General features: G+C 42.9%; 1 protein-coding gene across 6 annotated transcripts in view; it reads left to right on the top strand.

Moving 5' to 3' along the window:
* The first annotated feature begins 5,521 nt into the window (after positions 1 to 5,521).
* Positions 5,522 to 16,893, top strand: part of COL14A1 (collagen type XIV alpha 1 chain) — a 210,713-nt gene continuing 199,341 nt past the window's right edge. For 3 of the 6 annotated variants that reach the window (XM_042973271.1, XM_042973275.1, XM_042973276.1), the window contains exon 1: positions 5,863 to 6,156. The gene's annotated coding sequence lies outside the window, so the exon portion shown is untranslated. Of the gene's footprint in view, positions 5,718 to 5,862; positions 6,157 to 6,446; positions 6,548 to 9,015; positions 9,101 to 16,893 lie in introns of those variants that run through there. The other 3 variants (XM_042973273.1, XM_042973272.1, XM_042973274.1) reach the window with 3 other exon arrangements.

Below are 16,893 nucleotides of genomic sequence, written 5' to 3' on the forward strand. Positions count from 1 at the left end.
TTGTCAGATGATACTAAATCTAGTAATATCTGCCACTGACTCTTTCTGGGGATTTGGACAGTGGATTTGATTCACTGGACCTCAGTTTCTTCATTCGTAAAGGGGAGGGGTTAGCACACATATATAATCCCTTAGGCTTGCTCCAACCCTATTATGCCATGAATAGAACCTTTTATGCAGCATGCATACATTGACAGGGTGCTGTCACCCATGAAAAACTTGGCTGCTTTTAAAGTCCTGACTTTGATCTGGGCCATGGAGATGAGAAGAGGAGGAATGTCTTAATCACTGGTTCAGGAATATGAAAGGTGATTGTGTGGAGCTGGGGGGACTCCAGCCCCACAAAGGACAGAATAAGACAGTATGATTTTAACCTTTGGAATGATTCTTGCCTTGCAGAGCCGATGTATTAAAATAGGATGAGATACTTGAATGTACTTCATAAAGCAAAAAGCCTATATATGCATAGGAGGTATCATAGTATTGCTTGGAAAAGGGTCAGTGCACTCTGGTGGGGAAAAGCTCTGGTCTAGGAGTTAAGACATTTAGGAATTCTAGTGTTGACTTTGCTATTAATCCTCTAGGGAAGGTTGGATGTGCTCTCTCCTTTGTCTCTGCTTCAGGGTTGGTAAAATGAAGATTGACTCCATTGGAGTTCTTTAGTTAGCAGAAAAAAAAAAGCAGATTTAGAAAAAATGGGGTAGCTCACAGAACTGAACAAGAACTTCAGGAAGTACAGAAACCAAAGATATTCTGGAGTTCTGTGCTGATATTAAAAAAATTGAACAACAATATGGCGCAGGCACAGCCCAGTCTGAAGGGGTGCCAGTGGCCACACTTGAGCAGAGACCCAGAGGCCCTTAGCTGATGTAGGGTGTTTTATCCCTTCCTTTTGGGCTGCTATAACAATATGCCATGGACTGCACAGCCAATAAACAACGGAAATTTACTTCTTACAGTTCTGGACACCGGAAGTCTGAGCTCAGGGTGCCAGTACAGTGGGATGAGGGTCCCCTTCTGGGTTGCAGACTTCTCCTTGTAACCTCACATGGTGGAAAAGGCTAGGGATTCCCCTAGAGCATTTTTTTAGAAGAGTGCAAATCCCATTCATGAGGGTTCCAGACTCATGATTTAAGCAACTTTCAAAGGCTCCATCTCTTAATACCACTACATTTGGGGGTTAGGATTTCAACATGTGAATTTTGAGGAGACACAAACATTCAGACAATAGTATGAGGGTTAATTCTGCTGTTGTTGGATCAAAGGGAGACCTGGGATAATGGTCCCGGGAAAGGGATGGTGAAGAAGACATTCAGGGGTGAGGGAAGGCGGTTATCTACTAATTGCTATGGAAGTATTTCAATATTTTGGCAACAGGCACAGCTGTATTGGTGAGTTTCTACTGGATGTTAGAACTATGTCTAGGTGTATTTGTATTTATTAGTACCTCAGGCCTCACTGCTAGGATGATTTGAGATAAAAATTTAGTAAACACTTTTTTTCTGCCCTGTGTCCCACCACTTTCTACTCACATTTTAGGGACAGAGCATCTGGTTGGCCTAGTTTAGAGTTTATGCCCACACTTGGCTAGGGAAGACTAGAGAACTCTTCATGACAGCCCGTCACAACTACATCCAATGGAGTAGAAGCAATTTCCTGAAAAGAACTCAGAGCTGTGTTACTCTAGGGTGAGATGCAATATTGATGGCAGGGACATCCATCAATTAGAAGGTACATCAGCCCTTGACTATGGGGCAGGGTCGTGAAGGTTCCCTGCTGTGCAGGAGGTTAATTCTCTCTTACTAGCTGTGCTGATGCAAGATCATGACAAACACTGGGAGTCTCAAGAGCAGGGATGGGATAGTCAGCATGGAAAGGGGGAATATGGGAGCAGGGGCGTGGGCCATGGGTATGGCTTGAAGTCATGGTGTATTGTCAGCTGGTGCCTGCCTACTGGCTGAGGGTGAACCCTCTGTTAACAAAAGAAGGGGAAATGGATGCTAGGCTGAGGAAAAAAATCATAGCTGGCTGTTGGGGGGGGGTGTTGGAGAAGAATTGCAAATAACTCATGAAGCTGGAAACTGTGGTTTGCTACAGAGTGTATGAGAAAATGCATGGTGGTATTTTGGGTTTTCCTAGTGACTAGGTGAAGAGGAGAGTGATACTGGAAATTGGTGATGGAGTCAGAAATAATTAATATCCTGCCATGATGGGGGCAGTCATGCTGTCCTACCGAAATGCCAATAGCACTTCTGTTGAGAAACATTGCAAGGAGAATTTTCTGGAAGGGGCTGCTGAAGAGGGTATAGCCATATGCAATGGGCAGAAGAGGGACAGTCCTGGTTTGGGTGATACAGCTACCATTTATCATTATCATGGATAGGTCCATAAACCCATCTGTCCTTTAATCCACATGGCCATGCCCTGTGATGCAATTAATGACTCCCTTCTTATACACAAGGAGTTAGGCTCAGAGAGGCAAAATAACTTCACCAAAGTGAAACAAGCAAGAGACAGAGGCCCTTCAATTCAAGTTTGGATGCACAGTCTTCTTGTAAGTTTTCAGGTGATTGGCAGAAGGGAAACAGTGTGTGTGGGGACCTTAGGGAGAAACAACGTCACAGTCATGTCAAGCTCAGGATGAGAGTCTAAGAAGAGTTGCTGAGTCCTGAGATCAATTACTGTGGGAAGCTGACGTTTTTTGGATATCTTTGGGAAGGCCCAGATGTTCACATGTTCATTCAGATATAGTTTTTTCTAGATTGAGGGAGGAGACCATCTAGTCTTGTTTCTATGATTCTGTTCTCAGTACTCTACCAGGTTCTGAGGGCTGACCTTAAGATAAATGTTGAATAAACACCCCTTTGAAGGGGCTGGAAATTTACACACAACTGCAACCTAATGGACAGCTGATTAAAACCAGTCATTCTGATTCAACATTAACTGAAATTTGTTTACATTCAAAGTGAAATGCCACAAGTCAAAAGTTAAAGAGATGAAGGTAGGATGAGTTAAACTTTTAAAAAATAACCTTTTGTACCATTACAAAATCAATATTCATTATTGTATAGGATTTTTACCAAATAGTATGCTCTATTTGCTGCATATGGATTCTTGTGTACATATTTCACATTTAAAAATCATTTCTACTTTTCTATAGTTTTATCCTAAATACTTTTTTCTCCCTCTGCCTAAAACTTTGTGCTAATATGCCACTACCTCTCCCAGTGGAATTGCAGGAAAAGCTGATTTTACACCAGTCATCTACATCTTGGTAAAAATGAAAGACATGAGTAGATTTTTTAATGTTTATTTATTTTTGAGAGAGAGAGAGAGAGAGAGAGAGAGAGAGAGAGAGAGAGAGTGTATGTGTGTGTGCGTGAGTGGGGGAGGGGCAGAGAGAGGTAGGGAACAAAGGATGCTAAGTAGGCTCTGCGCTGACAGCAGCGAGCCCAATGTGGGGCTCCAACTCAGGAGTAGTGAGATCATGACCTGAGCCGAAGTTGGACGCTCAACCAACTGAGCCCCCCAGGCACCCCAACATGAATAGATTTTATTTAAAAACAGAAATATCATACAATCATGATCCCAAGGCTCTTGAGTTTGAACCAAGCGTCGGGCTTTGTGCTGACAGCTCAGAGCCTGGAGCCTGCTTCAGATTCTGGATGTCCCTCTCTCTCTGCACCTCCCCTGCTCATGCTCCGTCTCTGTCTCTCTCAAAAATAAACAAACATAAAAAAAATATCATACAATCCAGTAATTCCACCACTGGGTATTTACCCAAAGAAAATAAAAACACGAATTCAAAAAGATATGTGTACCCTTACATTTACTGCAGCATTATTTACAAAAGCCAAGTTATAGAAGCAAATTAAGTGTTCACTGATAGATGAATGGATGAAGAAAGTGTCACACACACACACACACACACACACACACACACACACACTGGAATATTACTCAGCTGTGAACAAGAACGAGATCCTGCCATTGTGACAATATGGATGCACTGAGAGGGTATTATGCTAAGTGAAATAAGTCAGAGAAAGACAAATGCCATATGATTTCACTTATGTGTGGAATTTGAAAAACAAAATGAAGCAGAAACAGGCCCATAAACACAGAGAACAAATTGTTGGTTGTAGAGGGATGGGCAAAATGGGTGAAGGGGAGTGGGAAATAGCGGTTTCCAGGTATGGAATGAATAAGTCAGGGATGAAAGGCACGGCATAGGGAATATAGTCAATGATACTGTAATCGCATTGCATGGTGACAGATGGTAGCGACACCTGGGGTGAGCTTAGCATAAGCTAAATCACTATGTTGTACACCTGAAACTAATGTAATATTGTGAGTCAGCTATACTTAAATTTTACAAAAGAGATTTTATTAGTGAAAAGAGGGAACCGGCACTTGCATGGGGAGGTGGGGCAGAGGAGCAACCAAAGTGGTAGCTGTCTCCAGGAGTAAATTTTGTATTTCAGGAATTCTGGTCTCTTCAAGGCAAGGTGGATGGCTATCTTTGCAGTTCCCGCCCTCTCCCAAACCCCCAGGCGGAACCACCAGGTGGCGCTCGCACCCTTGCAGTCTATCTGGAGCGCTGGGACGCGTTCCGCCTCCTTAAAAGTTGCACCCGCTGCCTGACCCCCGGAGAAGTGAAGCCCAGTTTGCAAAACCGCGCCTAGCTTGGGCCCCGCCCTGTGGCAGAGCCAAGGCCAATTTGAAAAGGGACCAATGGAGGCAGAGCGTCGGTGCGGGCCCTTTCCGCGCCAACCGCGGGACCAGCGAGGAAGTTCAGAGCATTGACAAGGAGATAAAACAGCACGCAAAATCGGGGAAAGGGGAGTTGGTGGCTGACAGCGGTTGGGCCGGTTAGAATGCCCAAGGGACCTCCCTCTAAAGGTTTCAAACGCCCCTCTTTCTGTATTCTCAGCTGGGCTTGTGGGAAGCAGGTTAAGAAGACCGCTTGCCCTTTCTCTTCTATCATGAGCCGTTAGCTGTTTTCCAACGTGAGAGAGCTTTTTCCTGCACAAATGAGTTCTTGCTAAATTGTTTCTGTAACTCCCTCCCCAACGTTTGTGTGCACACAAGCTGGAATGTAAAGAACGCCGAAGGGGACTTGTGCACGGTTCAAAAATGGGTAACGATGATGACTTTTTTAGGGGGCCCAGAGGGTGACTGCGCAGCCCCAGTCCCTTGACACTGGACACGGGGTCTTCATATCTCAGGGTAGAGACCCTCACAGGGTGGCCTGCATGCATCAGAACCACCAGGGCGTTTGAGAAATGCAGAGTCCCGGCCTCAGCTCAGACCTGTTGAAACAGGATCTTTGCGAGTGGGAATCGGGAAGTTGCAGCTGTGGACACTGCCGACATTCGTCCTCATAAGCCTACAAAAACATCCATTTCAACACCCTCAGATGATTCTCCTGCACGTCACAATTTGAACGTCGCTGCGTTGGCAGCCCCCGGTTCGGACAAGGAAGCGAGAAGAGGGGAGGAAGGGTACCTTCCGCGCTCAGTGGGTGCGCGCTCCCAAGCTCAAAGTCCTTGACGCGGGAAGACAAGCCGGGTTTGGGGCGCACAGTAGCTGAGTCCTGGAGGGGGTGCCACACCTCGCAAAGCGGCCGCAGGGCCTGGCTCAGCAGCCCCACACTAGCCACGGTCCGAGGGGGCTCACGACACCCGGCTGCGGCGCGCACCTGGGGCTGCAGCCAGGTCAGGGGCGGCGCAGGGGAGGCGCGCGGGCGGGTTCCTTTAGTGGGGAGGGGGTGGGGAGAGGAGGAGGAGATAAGGTAGGGGGCGTTTGAGACTTAGGCCTGCCTCCCACCTCCCCAACCTCCGCCCCCGCGGCCACCTTCCGCTCTATAATTGGCCGCGCGTTGGCCTTCCTTTCCTCTTATCTGATCCTGGGCGCCTGGCAGGAGGGAAGCGCCGGAGAGGAGGTAGCTCCGGGTTGCCGAGTGGGAGCCGGAGTGGGAGAGGGGGAGAGGGAGTAGGGAAGAGGGAAAGGGAGAGCGAGAGGCTAATTAAAAGGGGCACAAGGCGGGAAGCGAGTGAGAGCAGAGCGCCCCCAAGAACCAGCTCTCGGCGGAACTTGGATCCTACCTAGGCATCGAGAGGTCCCCAACCTGGGCTAGAACATTCCCCTGCACAGGTCAGTTCTAATGTTTCTCTGCCCTACTTCGGGTCGGCCTTGAAAAATCTATTCGTGAGGAAGGAAAAGTGGAGAGAGAGGGTGAGCCACCTGCAGACGCAGCGCAATTCCATGGACCTTATCAGAGCGGGCTCCCCGGATGGCTGGGGACCTCTGGGGTGGGATGGGCTGGTGCACCCAGATGCCTCCTAGCGGGGTTCGCTGGGCAGGGAGTTTGGAGGTGCTACGTGCTGCGAATGCAAAGCCAGTGTGATGCCTTGTGTTGTTCCCGGGAACTTTGCCCTGTACGTGGGTGCCTTGAGCGCGCGGCGGCAAGAAGAGGTTTTGGCTTGGAGACACGGGCAGTTCCAGCATTTCCAAGTGGAAGCGGCTTAGTCAAGGCGACAGTCTGGTGAGAAAGGGGTTTAGGAATTTGTCTTGGAGGGCTGTATATAAATAGCACGGTCTTTTTATTTAGATTGTATTTGGGGGCTCTTGGAAGAACAGTCGATGGAGGTCATGGGAGACCAAATTTACCCAGCCACAGATCAGCGCTGGGGTCAGGCGCTAGACGCAAAGAGGAGCAAAAAGAGCGCATAGATGGAGGACGTTGGCGGTAGCTGCTCTTCTGTGTCTGCGCCAGGAAACCCGGATGCTGCGGGCTTTTTTCTCGCAGGCGGTTGCGGCTTTGACACGCACCGCCAGGCTGTGGTGTCGGAGGGTCTTCTCCGTCCTGGCTTTTCCGCCCCTCATCTCCTCCAGGTTTATCCCTCTGCACCCCTTCCTGCTTGAAGCCTAAGGGTACGCACGCTGCGCCCGGGCAGGGATGCATCCAGGAGAGCTGGGCTTTGGCGTGCAGCGCGCACCGGCAGGGCAGGGTTAGGGAAGGGCCGGGAGGAACCAGCGTGGGGCCACAGGAGTGCCTTCTGTCCTAGGCGAGTCTGGACGCCGCCCGCAAGTCCAGGACTAGAGGCCCTCGGACTGTGGTAGTAGGTTCTTGGGTCCTCTGTGTGAAGCACGCCCTGTGGCACACGAGCTCAGGGTTGACTGGGGGTCTCCCTTCCTACGTAGGCCCAGGCTTTGCACTTGTCTTTAGGGAAGATGCCCAAATGGAGCCCGTGTGCAGCTCTCACCGGGGGCCAGGATTTCCCCCCTGAAAATTGCTTCTGGAGCTGCTACTGAAAGCCTCATTCCCTCTGGAAGTTTTGGACTCCCTTTTGGAAGTTTTAGAGAGTCTGCTGGGCAGAGGCTGAAGGGGGAGGAACAGGGAGAGGGAGGAACAGAGAAAGTGGCAAAAATGCAAACAGATGTTCCTGAAACTCCCCTTTAAAGACTTTGGGGCCCCTCACCTAGGAAGGGCTTGGGAGGGCGCTTCCTGGTTTCAGCCTGTGATAAAGGGGTTGTATGCAAATCCAGCAAACAGACTCGTGCTGGGTGCCATGAGGAAAATTGGTGTTCTGTTTCTGATAAGATGGTCCAGTTGTGCACACAGAGAACTCACTGGTAAATTTAGAATGAGTGAATGAAGGAGTGACTGAATGAAGGGATAACATTTGGACTTTTGCTTATTCCAAAAGAGCAACTTGGATGGATTTGCTCTGAATCTGGCCCTGATGGCTTGGTTACTGTAATAGGCTTCAGGATTTTTTTTTTTTAAACAGCTTTATTGAGATATAATTCTTATACTATACAAGTATACAATTCCATGGTTTTTATATTCAGAGAGTATATTCACAGAGTGGTGCAGCCATCCCCACAATCAATTTTAGAACATTTTTATCATACTTATCATATTCCATACTTAGCAGTAACTTCCCATTTCTTCTCAATCTGACCATCCCCCCACCCCTCAGCCCCTGGCAACCACTGACCTATACTTTCTGTTGACATTTCATGTAAATGGAGGAACACGATATGCACGTGCTCCTTGTGACTGGCTTCTTTCACCTGGCAAAATGTTTTCAAGGTTTATCCATGTACAATATACACACTCACTAAACACTGGGCACCTCCTTCTGCCTGGAGAGCCCTGTGCCAGGATGGACCTGAGCCTCCACTGCAGCCCTGGCCTCCTGGGGGTCCCTTTGGAAGGACGGGAGCCACACTGGTGAGGCCTCTCAGTAAATCCCCGAGAAGGCTTTCTTGGAACCCATCAGAATTCCTGGAACAATTTTGGGCAGGTCCCAGGCTTCAGGATTGATGGGAGGAGCCCTTTGGCCCTTTTCCTGCTGCTAACGGTCCAGCTGAGGATTTCGGAGAACTCTTGGGGCCTTCCACGTGCGCGTCTTGGTTTTCCGGATCAGCCAGGGCTGCCTGAAGAATGGGCTGAGCAAAGTGGTATGACTTAAGGGGCACTAGGTCAAGCCCCAGCCCACACACCAAAAAAAAGAAAAAAAAAATTCCTTGGGGTGTGTGCCCTTTGGCTCTTAAATACTTCCTAATGTCACCTAGTAAAGCACAAAAATCTTTTGCCTGTTTTAAGCTGACAGACAATTTTAGCAGTTATGTGACTCCAGAGCCACATTTGCCGTCATTTTTATCCAAACTCAGCCAGATGACTGCCGTTTTCCTGGCCTGTTGTGTGTAACCCAAGATTCCTTTAAAGGACAAAGGCCTTCCTGAATTGCTGCAGGCTGAGGTGGTATTATTTGAGTACCGCTGAGCTAACAAATTATCTGAGATGAGGACAGTTTATGTAGAACAAGGTTGTTGTTAAATGAGACACTAGATGGTGCCCCCAGGGTACAGAGGAGACAGCTGGAGTCTGGGGTGGGGAGTGGAGAGCTTAAAGGAAAATGACAAAAACAAACTTCCTCCTTGGCAGTTTTGCCCTTGATAGTGCTGGGTGTCGGGAAAACAATCTCTTCTTGCTTCTTCTAGAACTAAATACAAAGTGGCAGGGATCCAGTTACTCTTCTGTATACAATAAGCCTTGAGTGGAGACCAACCTGTTCCAGCGGAGGTGGTGAGTGTGTGTGTGTGTGTGTGTGTGAGAGAGAGAGAGAGAGAGAGAGAGAGAGAGAGAGAGAGTGTGTACTGGCATTTTTTTTTGAATACCTATTGAATACCTGCCTTTTTGTCTTTCAGAAACACATTTAAGTCTCTCAAATACTTGCAGAAGTAAATATTATTCTTCTTTTAGAGTTCACATCACTGAGCTCCCAGAATAGAACTACCTTGCCTGGGGTCACAAAACAGACACACGGTTAAGAAAAGTCTGTATAAGATTTGAATGGGGATGCCTGGGTGGCTCAGCTGGTTGAGTGTCAGACTCTTGATTTTGCCTAGGGTCATATTCCTAAGGTTGTGGGATTGAGCCCTGCATGGGGCTTCATGCTGGGCATGGGTCCTGTTTGAGATTCACTGTCTCTCTCTCTCTCTCTCTCCCTTTCCCTCTCCCCTGTCCCTGGCTTGCTCTGTCTCCGTCTCTCTCTCTCAATCTCTAAAAATTACAAAAAAAAAAAAAAAGATTTGAACCCAGATCCCACTGGATATATTCTCCATCAGCTTCTTTGATGGGGTTGGGGAGGGGTGTGTGAATGACATGGACGGTGTCAACTGAGGCCATACAATCTCGTAGCTGAAACAGGGGATGGAACTTGTTCCTCTGTGCCCCTGTCCATGTTTCTTAACCTCTCTGAGCTTTATTTTCCTCACCTAGAAAACAGGGATAACAATAGCCACACTGGAGGGTCAAGATCTATGATCCAGTACAGAGCCTGAAAGACAAAAATGGCTGCTCTCATCCCTTACTCTCCCTTCTTCCCACTTTCCCCCTTCTCTCTTTCTCTTCTCCATTTTTGAGAGGGTGGTGACTAGAAAGGCCATGGGAATTTCTGAGAGTTGAGGGTCTAAGTCAGGACTTGGAGACTAGACTCCCCATTTCTTCAAGGTGATTTTTTTAATCTATGCTCTTGGCAAACTTAGCTGTCAGTGGGCCTTTGTTGGATCCATCCAGGCAGGTGTCTCTAACTTTCAATTTTAGGGAGCAGCGCTTGGTCTCTTTCTTCCCAGAAATTACCTGGATTGTTTATGAAAATTGATCTAGAGGGAGGCTGGGCTTTGCCGAGTCCATCGATTGTCTTAGGATGTGTCTATAACTAGAGGCACTAAGGGGACACTATTAGACAACTGTCTGTTCCTTCCTGGGTGGCTCTCTGTCTGTTTTTATAGACAGATTGATAATCTACATTGAAATGAATTGATACCTAAAAAGAGTTTACTGCAGGTTTTTGGCTTCCATTCTTCCTCGACTTCCCTGAGCTGCCTCCTGCCACGTACCAAAATTGTGCCAACCATTCAAAATACAATACGCGTTGGTAGGTAGAAATGCAAATAACCAATTACAGTACAGTGTTAGGTGCTTCAGAGTGCAATATAAAGATTACTACCATAGGAACCATGGTGGAGCATGTGACCCACACCTGGGAGATCAGGGAAGCCTTCCTAAAGGATGAGATACCTACACTGAGATGTGCAGCTACCCTTTATACTGCTTATAGTATAGAGTTTAGTTAAAGACAACCCCCATTTCTTTGACCAAGGAGTTATGTCAGTCCTTAAAAAAAGAAGGAGGTAAAAAGAAAGAGCCAGCTCATGGATCATTCCTGAATCAAGGAGCTGTCACTCTAATTTGTCATGCTCTGGGGATGGCTGTGCCTTCTATCCTGTAGAACTTACAGCACCTAGTTTAAGATTGAGCGGTCTTCTGAGGTCAATTTGCAGTCAAGTCCCTTGCATTTGAGTCATTCACAGGACTGCTGTTAATCTACATAGGGTCTTTCTATGAATTAGAAAAAGGTGGTCTCTCTGGGCATACCCATGCCATTGGAAGAAGAAAATAGTACCCTTTCCTCTGAATAACACAGCTTTGCATTCAACTCGGAAAGCAGAGTGCCAGTTTCAAGCATCGCTCACTCTCGGCCAAGTGCAAATTGTACAGTGCATCAACTGTAACCTATACACATCAGCCCTGATCATTCAGTCATCTATTATTCAATCAATCAACACTTATTCATGACCTATTATGCACTTTGAACTTTTTTATTATGGGCTAAGCTGCCATCTAGATGTCTTATAGTATCTAAAACCCAGAAGGTAAAAATAGTTACCAAGGCTCTGTGGTTTGCTGGAGAGTTACGGTGGACAGAGGGGCAGATGCAATCAGTTGGGAGGTCTGCAGTGAGGGATATAAGCCAGTGCCAGGCAAATTATAGTCTGCTGATTGGTGTCTATCCACAAACTGCTACTTCTGCCTGCTGAGATAAAACTACCAGGATGTAAATCAAATATGTCAGTAAGCAAACTGTTAGTTCAGCAGAGATATATATATATTTTTTCATAGCAAAGCTTTCTTGAAGAAGAAAGCAAACCAATGCATTGATTTACATTTTGGCATAATTTCCTTATCTCATAGTTCATAGACTGAACTATTTTGAGGTTATTTTGAGGACTACCAATCTAGGCAACACTGGCCCATATTTGGCCAGGAAGGTGATCTTGGATCCTTTCTGTCTCTCTCTCTTTTTTTTTAATGTTTATTTACTTTTGAGAGAGAGGGAGAGAGAGCGAGCAGGGGAGGGGCAGAAAGAGAGGGAGACACAGAATCTGAAGTAGGCTCCAGGCTCCGAGCTGTCAGCACAGAGCCCAACGTGGGGCTTGAAATCATGAACTGTGAGATGATTACCTGAACTGAAGTCGGATGCTTAACCCACTGAGCCACCCAGGCATCCCCTTTTTGTCTTTATACTATGTATGAGTGTGTGTGTGTGTGTGTGTGTGTGTGTGTGTGTGTGTGTAGAAGTACTGCCTTTTTTCTTTTTTTGAGTACCTGCCTTTTTGTCTTTCAGAAACACATTTAAGTCTCTCAAATACTTGCAGAAGTCAATATTATTCTTCTTTTAGAGTTCAGATTGCTGAGCTCCCAGGACAGAAACTACCTTGCCTGGGGTCACAAAACCAGCAAGTGACAGACACACCATTAAGAAAAGTCTGTATAAGATTTGAACATGGGGCAGTATGTACTGTCTTCCTCTTTCCCTTGTTTTTTTCTGTATTTTTACTACCTTCTCATCTTGTCTTTATAATTTTTCCTCTCCTCCCTGTTTCCTTATTTCTAGCTTACTGCTTCTTTTCCTTCTACTTTGATGTTGTGAATTTGATACAGTTTATTTATTTATTTTTTTTTGTAATTTAAGAAGCAAAGTGAGAGGAGCCCAAATGTTTAAGTAATGAAAATAGAAAACAATCACAAAATTACAGGAATTTATAAGAATTGAATACTAATTACAATTATTGTATGTCGATAAATTAGAAAACAAGGATGAAATGGATTACTTTTAAGCAAAGTACAAATTAGTAAAACATCCTAGGTTTATAGAAATTGTAAATAAGACAACAGGCATAAAAAATTTGAAAAAGTTGTTAAAAAGTAGCCTCCCCCTTGGGGCACCCGGGTGGCTCAGTCAGTTGAGCATCTGACTTCAGCCCAGGTCATGATCTCACAGTTCGTGAGTTCGAGCCCCGTGTCGGGCTCTGTGCTGACAGCTCAGAGCCTGGAGCCTGCTTCAGATTCTGTGTCTCCCTCTCTCTCTGCCCCATCCCCACTCATGCTCTGTCTCTCTCTCTCTCTCTCTGTCTTAAAAATAAATAAAACATTAAAAACAATTAAAAGAAAAAAGTAGCCTCCCCCAAATGCCAAAGTTCCATGATTTTGTAATTAAATGGTTAACAAAAATGTACAAGAAATCAATAAATCCAATACTGTTATAACTGTTCCAAAGGACCATTTACAGAAAGAAAGGAAAAATCAAAATTAAATTTATGAAATCAGAAAAATAATGCTGATATACACACTTGACACAGCATAAAAAGAAAGCTACAAACTAATCCCACTTATTAATATTAGTGCATTTATTCATATGAAAATTTTATTAGCAAATTTTATCAAAGAATAATCTGCCTCTCTATTGTCATTGCAGTTGCTTTTATAGTAAGGCTTGTTATCAGGAATTATGAGTCATCTGACTTTGTTCTCCTTTTCAAAGATTGTTTTGATTGTTCTAAGTCCTTTGCATTTCCCTGCAAATTTTTTGAATCAATTAGTTAATTTCTATAAAAAATGACCTGAAATTTTGATTAAACTTGCTTTGAACATATAGATTAATTTGAAGACATTTTAACAATTGGGTTTTCAATCCATGAACATAGTATACTGGGTTTTTCAATCCATGAGCATAGTATACTACTCGATGTATTTAAGCCTTTTTAAATTTCTCTCAGGAATTCAGTTTTGTATTTTTATAGTTTTTACATCAAAGAGTGTAGAGCATACCATGTCTTAATTGATTTTTAAGTATTTTGTGTTTTTTGATGTTATCATATATGGAATTTTAAAAACTATTTTCTTTTCCATTTGTTTGTTGCTATGAGAATATGATTAATTTTCACCTATTGATCTGTGTTCTGCAGACTTCCTAAATTTACTTATTAGTTCAAGTAGGTCTTTTTTTTCTTTGATATGTTCTTTAGGGTTTTCTGTGCAAAAAATCATGTTGGTTTTAAATAAAGATACTTTTACTTTTGCCTTCCCATTCTTTCTGCCTTTTCTTTTCTTTTCTTTCTTTTTTTTTCCACCTTATTGCCCTGGTTAAGACCTCTAGTACAATGTGGAATGAAATGGTAAACATGTTACAATGCTGACATCCATTTCCTTTTTTTTTTTTTTTTTAATTTTTTTTTTAACGTTTATTTATTTTTGAGACAGAGAGAGACAGAGCATGAATGGGGGAGGGTCAGAGAGAGGGAGACACAGAATCTGAAACAGGCTCCAGGCTCTGAGCTGTCAGCACAGAGCCCGACGCGGGGCTCGAACTCACGGACCATGAGATCATGACCCGAGCTGAAGTCGGCTGCTTAACCGACTGAGCCACCCAGGCGCCCCTCCTTTTTTTTTTTTTGTTTCATTCAGAAGGAAATTTTTTTAATTTCTTTTTTCAATTAATTTCTTTTTTATTTTACATCCAAGTTAGTATATAATGCAACAATGATTTCAGGAGTAGATTCCTTAATGCCCCTTACCCATTTAGCCCATCCCCCCTCCCACAACCCCTCGAGCAACCCTGTTTGTTCTCTATACTTAAGAGTCTCTTATGTTTTGTCCCCCTCCCTGTTTTTATATTATTTTTGCTTCTCTTCCCTTATGTTCATCTGTTTTGTATCTTAAAGTCCTCATATGAGTGAAGTCATATGATATTTGTCTTTCTCTGACTAATTTCGATTAGCATAATACCCTCTAGTTCCATCCACGTAGCTGCAAATGGCAAGATTTCATTCTTTTTGATTGCTGAGTAATACTCCATTGTGTGTGTGTGTGTGTGTGTGTGTGTGTGTGTGTGTGTATACAAAAGTATATATATACTTTTTGATTAAAAATATATATATTGGGGTGCATGTGACCCTTCGAAACAACACACCTGTATCCCTTGGATAAATACCTAGTAGTGCAATTGCTGGGTCATAGGGTAGTTCTAATTTTACTTTTTTGAGGAAACTCCCTACTGTTTTCCAGAGTGGCTTCACCAGTTTGCATTGCCATCCATTTCCTATTCTTGATCTTAGGAGAAAAGCATTCAATATTTCTCCATTATATATGATTTTTTTTCATAGATGCCCTTTGTCAGATTAATAAAGTTCCCCTCTATTAGTTTGCTAGGTTTCTTTTAAATCATGAATGGGTAGTGAATTTTCTCAAGTGTTTTCTCTGTTTCTATTGAGAGGATATGTATATTTATTTATATATTGTCTAACATGCTGAGTGATATTGATTTTAAAATATTAAACTAGTCATAACATTTCTAGAATATACCCTATTTGGTAATGATTTATATATATATTGGTGAATGGATTTTTGTATCTATGTTCATGAAGGACATCGTGTAATTTAAATTTTTTGTAATGACATCGGTTTTTGATAAAAAGATGCTAGTTCACCTCTGTTTTCTGAAAAGGTTTGTGTGGAATTGATATTATATCTCCCTTAAATATTTGATAGAATTCACTAGTGAAACCATCTCTAACTTTGCTTAACATATGTATACATATATATACATATATATTCATAAAAAGAAAAAATATATATATATTTGAGTATAATTGACACACAATGTTACATTAGTCTCAGATTTACAACAGGTGTGATTCAACAAGTTTATACATTATACATTATATTATGTTATGTTATGTTCACCACAAGTGTAGCCACCATCTGTCCTGATACATTACTATTATAATGTCAGACATATTCTTTATGCTGTGTCTTTTATTCTCATGACCTATTCATTCCATAACCACAAGCCTGTATATCTCACTCCCCTTCACCCATTTTGCCCAATTCCCATTCCCCTCCCCTCTGGCAACCATTAGATTGTGAATATTTTTAATAACAAATTTAATCTCTATAATACATATAGGGCTGTTTGGATTTTCTGTTTCTTCATGTGTCTGTTTTAGCAAGTTCAGTGTTTCAAAGATTTTTTCCAATTAAACTAAATTCTTGGATTTACTGGCATAAAGTTATTAATGTTTTTCCTTTTTATCACTTGTTGGTTTGTGAAATATGTAGTGATATAATTTCTTTTATTCCTGGTATTGTTAGTTGTGTTCCCTATCTTTGTTTCTTGACCACTCTTTCTTAAGATCTTTCAAGTTTATTAATATTTCAGAGAAGCAAATTTTGGCTTTGTTAATTTTCATTAATACTAGTTTATGTAGTTCCTTGGTTTGTACTCTTTATTAATCCCTTTCTTCAATTTAATTTGGATTTAATTTGCTCTTCTTTTCCTGGCTTTTTTAGGTAGAACATTAGATCATTGATTTTAAATGTTTTTTCTTTTTTGTGTAAATATTTTAACTTAGAGATTTCTCTCTAATCCCTCAACTGCATTCCACAGATGTTCATGTGTTGTCTTTTTATTTTTATTGGCTTACAAATATTTTTAATTTCCATTGTGGTTTCTTCTTTGACCTATGGATTAATTAGAAACATGTTCAATCTCTAGATACTTTGAATTTTTAAAGATATTGTAATATTTTTGATTAAAAAAATTTTTTTACAATGTTTATTTACTTTTGAGAGAAAGAGACAGACAGAATGTGAGTGGGGGTGGGCAGAGAGCCAGGGAGACACAGAATCCGAAGCAGGCTCCAGGCTCTGAGCTGTCAGCACAAAGCCCAATGCAGGACTTGAACTTGTGAACCATGAAATCATGACCTGAGCTGAAGTTAGACACTTAACCAGCTGAGCCACCCAGGTGCCCCTGATATTGTTGACTTGTAATTTAATTCTGTTACTGTCGGAAACCATACTCTGTAAACTTTCAAGCTTTTGAAATTTTTTGAATCCCATTTTATTGCCCAGTATATGGCCCGTTTTATAAAACTTTCTGTGTACACTTAAAAAAAAGAAGTACATTCTGCAGTTGTTGGATGTAATGATCATTAAAGATTAATTTGTTGATAGAGTTATTCACATCTGCTGTGTTGTTATTGATATTTTGTCTAGTTTTTCAGTCAGTTTCTGAGAGGAGTGTTAACATCTCTAATTTTGCTTATTATTCCTTTCTTTAGTTTATCATATTTTGCTTCATGTATTTTGAAGCTCTACTATTAAATGCACACACATTTATGATGGCTAAGTTTTCTTGATTACTTGACTCTTTATCATTCCGAAGTATCTAGGATTTGAGGAGAGTTTTTATG

This window comes from Panthera tigris, chromosome F2 (genome assembly GCF_018350195.1).
Source record: "Panthera tigris isolate Pti1 chromosome F2, P.tigris_Pti1_mat1.1, whole genome shotgun sequence".
Lineage (NCBI taxonomy): Eukaryota > Metazoa > Chordata > Mammalia > Carnivora > Felidae > Panthera > Panthera tigris.